This window comes from Plasmodium malariae (assembly GCF_900090045.1).
Source record: "Plasmodium malariae genome assembly, chromosome: 4".
Lineage (NCBI taxonomy): Eukaryota > Apicomplexa > Aconoidasida > Haemosporida > Plasmodiidae > Plasmodium > Plasmodium malariae.
The window spans coordinates 1,064,630-1,071,134 of NC_041778.1; the positions used below are offsets into that span (position 1 = coordinate 1,064,630).

Below are 6,505 nucleotides of genomic sequence, written 5' to 3' on the forward strand. Positions count from 1 at the left end.
CAGATGTCCAACTAATAGCAGAATTATATTGCAATATATGAAAATAAATACACTAATAAGATATAATTTTCAAAAAAAAAAAATTAGACATAGAACATTAACTATTTAAGTGCAAAAATATGAAACACAATTAAATTAAAATAATAAAATATTATGCATTTCTTTTATGAATGGAATTAACAGACACCATTGTTATAACTGTTCTAAATTTTGAGTTTATTTAATTTTTCATACGTAATTAACCTTTTCATTTTAGGTTTTTACTTATATGGCTTTTTTTTTTTTTTTTTTATTCATATAACCAACTTCTAAGTTAAAGAAATATATAATGTATTTAATTTATTTCGTACTATAAATAAAAAGTGCTTTATATACATATATTTTATATGTTTACTATTATTCCAATTTCATTTATGTTATTCTTAATTTATATTGCATATAAATAAATACTTTTCCAATTATGTACCGCACGTATTTACAACAATTTTCCATTTAATTTATTATAATACATTTTTTTATTATTCAGATTCACCACAGCAGTACATGTTCTTTACTTCAAGACATACATTCCATTATTTATTTTGTGCCCATTTCTTAAAAAAGAATACCAACCAATACTTATAGGCAATACTATTATTTTCTTTCCATTGTGTGATCGTACTTCAAGTTTTAGAAGCGTATATTCCATTAACATGGTTGATTAAATTCAACCAATCACCTTTTTCTCTTTTTCTACGCATATTCCAAATACTATATTTTTTAAATAACGTGGAATAATTTCGATCTCGCTTTTATGTATGTGGTTTTATCTTTTTCCAATAGCATTCTGTAAGTACATAATTTTCCTTTCTATCCCATTGATTTTTCTTCATATTATACCTCGCAGTCAACTTTGATGTCATATCTATTATATGGGGGGGGTGTACATCTGTTAAGCTATTTTTCATATTTATATTTCAAGTTACTCCATATGATTTAAACCATTTTATCCACACATCATCACTCCATTTTTTGAATACATCATAATGATTTGTTACATATTCTTCTTCCATATCCTGATTATAATACATCCAATTATTATCTAAAAATTTTACAAAATCATCCCATTTTACATCTTGGCGTTCAAGTCAACATTTCTTTTCACTTTCAAAATCTTTTAATATTTGTGTTTTCCATGGAAAAAACCATTTCCTTCATTCAGCAATTTTAGCATCTTTTGCTTTTTTTAATTTTAATGAAAGATGTCTTTCAAATGCTACTGGTAACTTTGTATTTTTTGTTTCACAAGAACTACTAGTTATTGGCTATATTTTTTCAGTAACAACCTTAATAACAAATTAAAAAAGAAAATTATTTTTTAAATTACTTTAATTATTAAACATTATTAAAAAATTTACATATATTTATTAAAGATGTTTTAACTTACCAATTGTTGGGTATCCTGTGAATAATTAGCGAACTATAATTTAAATACGGCAACAGATGCCGATATAAAAAGAAATATTAATTTCATCACTAACAAGTCTTAGTTTTATTTTATATTATTAAAATTTCAAGAATATACTTAATTCTGTAAGAACATACTATAAAATGAAAAATATGAAAATAATTAAAATGAAAAATATGAAAATAATTAAAATGAAAAAATTGAAAATAGCTTAAAAAAATATATTTAAATTAATATTCAGAAAAAAGAAATAATAATATAAAAATTTTACGATTAAAAAAACATAAGGACGATAAATTTTTAAAATTATAATTCTAATAAGAATTATATTTTTTGTGTAACACCATATTAATACACTGCACATTATTTTTTATTTTTAATTACTTAAAGTTATTATATAGTTGATTATGTACTTATTCTCATCATTTATAATTTTAGTAATAATTAAATTCATGTATTTTTTTTTTTTTTTTTGTTTTAAAAATATTTAATTTTAAAATAATAAAATTGGAGTTTAATGTAAAACTTCAAGTATAATTTATAACAAACTTAGAGCTTTAATGTAATTTTGTTCCTTTTTTTCTAACATCCATATATAATAAAAGTTATATTTTATTATTAATACATTTAGTATTTTTATTCATTCGTTTATATTTTAATTATTTTTTATTTTATTCTTTTAAATACTGTTGTTACGGTATATCATACTTGTACATAAAAAAAATTATTATAATAATTTTAGAACAAAGTAGAAAAATAAGAATAATAATTAATAATTCAAAAATAAAACTTAAACTTTTATTAAGGATAAACATAAATTATGATAACTATTATATAGAGGAATTATTAGATTAAATATAAAATTTTAATATATGAAATGGAGTATTTTTTCCCCTTATTTTCAATCCTTTTTTTCATACATTATATATTCACTTAAATTCATTTTTTAATTGTGTATTAGCTATTTCATTTTCTCTTATTGTTTGTCATTTTTTATTACATTTTTTACGGTGTTTGTTTTTTAACTTTTTACGTTGTTTTTTCTAAGTTTTTTTATTATTTTTTCAGAACTTGATTTATATATTAATGCAAAGAAAATAAATTCTTATGAATTATCCTGAGATATTGTTTAATCAGAAAAAAAATCATTATTTATATATTTTTGGTTAAATTATTTTGATTAAATAATTTTGTTATTAAAAAATAATAAAAATAATGATATATTTTAGAGGAAAATAATAAAGCATCAAAACTTGTCTGTCTTTGATGACTACTAATAATGAATTTATAATACAAAAACGGGTTTTAAAAGCCGTTTGCGCTGTCTTATTATATTTTCATTATAAAACATGAACATTATTTGATATAAATAATTAACCTAAAAAAACTATAAAATAAGGGATTTATATTTATTAATATATTAAAGGTTTTCAATTTAAAAAAATTTTAATGTATTTTTTTTGTATTATGACAAAACAAAATTAAAAAAAAAAAAAAATTATTTTACGAGTAGAAACAAATAATTTTTAAAAAATTACATATTGCATTATAAATTGATTACATAGTGATGACGAAAAATAATAATTTAAAATATATGTAAAATAGTTACAACACAAAAAGTATAGTACAACGATTTAGTAATTTGATGTTTGTTACATTAATAGCATTATTTATAATTAGTTTTTCCTTTTTAGTAACATTTTATAAATCATTAATAATACTTATTTTATATTCTTAAAACTTTAAGTATTTTAGTTAAAAATTCAATTCTTTAAAAAAATGGTTTAATGTAAAAAATTTTCTAACTGATAATGCAGCCCATGAATATAGTATAACAGAAAACACACTGAATTATAGAGGGGTAATTTTATACTAAAAATAAAAAAAAAATCTTGAAAAAAGTTAAAAACGAATATATTTACTAATAATGTTCTTGTATGTTTAGGAGAATTACTTTTAGAAAAAAAAGGAAAAAATTGATTGTTTTTCTCTAATGTATGTATTTTTCTATACCAGAATAGAATAATACTTTATTAAGAATCAATTAGTATAAATTTTAATTATATATATTTTTCAAAATAGTAATAGGTGATATAAATATTATTTTATTAGGAAAAGTAATGTTCATATTTATTTCTTCTATATGTATCAAAATTTTTATTTTATTATCAGTATTCAATATAGTAGAATGATTTTGTAAAAGTATGATGGCGCTTATTATTATAGATATTGAAATTTAGATATGATATAAAATGTTTTAATTTGTTGTTTAATAATTTGTTATTATAGTAAATGTTTGATAGCATTTGTTAATTTAAAAAGTAATACTTAAATAATGAACCATTTATAAATGTGTTTTATAAAGAATTAATGATGTGTATAAAGGATAAACTGCATATATAAAATCGTTTTATAGTTTTACTGAACTTGTTTACGTTAAAATAAAATATAATATTAATAGTTCATATCAGATTAGTTATGAAACATTAATATTATAATTTTTGGTATAGTTGAATAAAAGAAGAAAGGAATGAAAGATATATAGATGATTTTAAAATTAACATGAACTTTTACGAGTAATAAAAACAAAGTAGTATAAAGTATATGTTTCTTATTATCATATAATTGGAAAAGGTAAAAGAACGTGATGATTATGTAAATATAATTGTTATAAATATTAATTTAGACAAAAGAATTAAAAAAAAGAACGTATAAAAAGTGTACTAGAAAGTTTAATTAAAATTTATATTAAATAATATCATGTTGAAAAAAAGTACTTTATTTTGAAAAAAGAGTAAATGTATTTTTTTTTTTTTTAAATAAAAAACGAGAGGATACAAAATTTTGGAACAATAAACGAAGTATAAGAATAAATAAAAAGTAAAAAAAAAAAGACCATTAAAACATTCACATATTATATAAATATATAATGAATTTTAACAAAAGTTTTAATTCTACAGAGTATTATTGTTCGTTAGTTATTATAAATATATTTACTTTTTTTTTTTTGGTTTATTACAAATATGTTGAAGGACTACAAACGAACTACTGAAGTATTTTTAAATTATTAATTAAAACGATAATAGTATATTTTTCATTTTTGATTAATCATAATTGAGTATGACAAAATTTTTTAAGTTCCCAATGATGTCTTTTTTTTCATAAATATGTGCTTTTCAAGAATTAAACATTTCATCAAGCTATATATTATCTTTTATGCAAGAATGCTGGAAGAATGTTTAATTCAGTATAAGTACAAGAAGTCATTAGAAAATAATGTAGTTTTATTATGAGTTTTCTGTTATAAATATGAATTCGTATAATAATATATTATGTACACATAAGAAATACTAAAGAACATACAGAAAAAGGCTAAAAAAAAAAGAACAAAAACATACATTTTATTTGATATTAATAATTATTATATATATTTTTTTTTAATTTTAAATAAATTTTTATAAGAAGCATAAATATTTATTCTTAAAATACTTAAGTATTAGTATAAATACAAAAATATAATTGTTCTGTTGATTGTCTTAATATATATATATATATATATATATATGCAGTAATACTGTTTTATATAAATGTATATTTTTTGAGGGAATAATTATGTTCTCCCTATTTATATAATTATTTTTTTATATTATATATTTAAAAAAAAAAAAAAAAGAGAAAAAGATTACAAGGAACAATTTGAAAATAGACAATTTTATACAAAAGTTTATTTAATATAATTTTTATTTGTTCTAATGAAATAAATATAAAGTAAATACTATCGTGTGCACGAAAATTGATTCGTAAGAAAATGTTTTTTTATGTATCTAGTGTTATATTTTATTTAAAAGTTATAATGTAAACTCGTGTTATATTATATTAAAGAAACCTATATATATATATCTTTATAATACCTTCAAAATGCTTAATGTATGCTTCTTAGTATTACATATATATAGTGACCTCTACTATATAATACGTACGTAATGAAAATTTAGCTAACGTAAAATTTTTCTGTGTAATTAAATATATGAATAACTAATATCTAAGAAATTTAATTAAGAGGTTTAATTTATTCATATGTTTAAAAGTTCCTTTCAGAAATACTAGTAAAAAAGAAATTTCCTGTTACATTATTACAACCTTTCATTTACTTTACTATGAATGTTATATTCCTCATTATAGGTAGCATAAAAATTATCCACCAAAATAAGTATTATATTTATTATAATTTTACATAATTTTTAGTTAAAACAGGAGGATGAACAATCTGTTTATATAATTTATAAAATATTGTTAAAATAAAATACCTCAAATAATACATACATTTTAATTCCTGTGACTGTTGTTACATTATTGATATTTTTGTACAGTATAATGTAAAATTTATCTTTAAAAAAGTTAATATTTCTTTATGTTCCTTAGTAAATTGTACTTATTATATTCCAACTATAAAATAAAATTATAATACATACATTACTGCTATTTCTATTTTATTACAATAGAAACTATTTGCGTTAGATTCAGATGAACAAAGGCAAAAAATAAAGGAAATAAAGTTTTCTTAAACCATTAAAAATATCTGAAGGCTTTGATTTTGAAAAATCTTGGACGAATAAAAATGTATATGATACTGAGGTTATAGGTGAAAAACAGGAAATCTAGAAAAGGACATAATGCATAAATATAGGAATATATATAAGGAAAAAGAAAAAAAAATATTATAGAAAGATATATGGTAGTACTAAATAAATATATAATTCACGAGTGTGAGATGAATATAGGATATTTCTTAGATCTATACTTAGGAGATTTTCCAAGAAAGAAAAAAAAACAAGTGAAAATGTGGTATAGGACATTTATAAAGCGAAAAGGTAAAATTAACTATGAATTGAGTATATAGGAAATTATGGACATGTATTAGATAACAGGAAAGAAGAAGTATTGTTTCATAACTTAACGATTAATTGTATACATGTATTAATAAAGTATATATATATAGGAGAACACACAAATTCGATGAGATTTGTAAATTACACTTTAATAAATCCTATTCTTTAA

The 6,505-nt window shown here is 19.4% G+C and overlaps 1 pseudogene, besides 1 other annotated feature; it reads right to left on the minus strand.

The window, feature by feature from the left end:
* Positions 1-518: 518 nt before the first annotated feature.
* Positions 519-1,513, minus strand: PmUG01_04031000 (annotated as a pseudogene).
* Positions 519-1,513: a sequence feature (tryptophan-rich antigen, pseudogene).
* Positions 1,514-6,505: the final 4,992 nt, after the last annotated feature.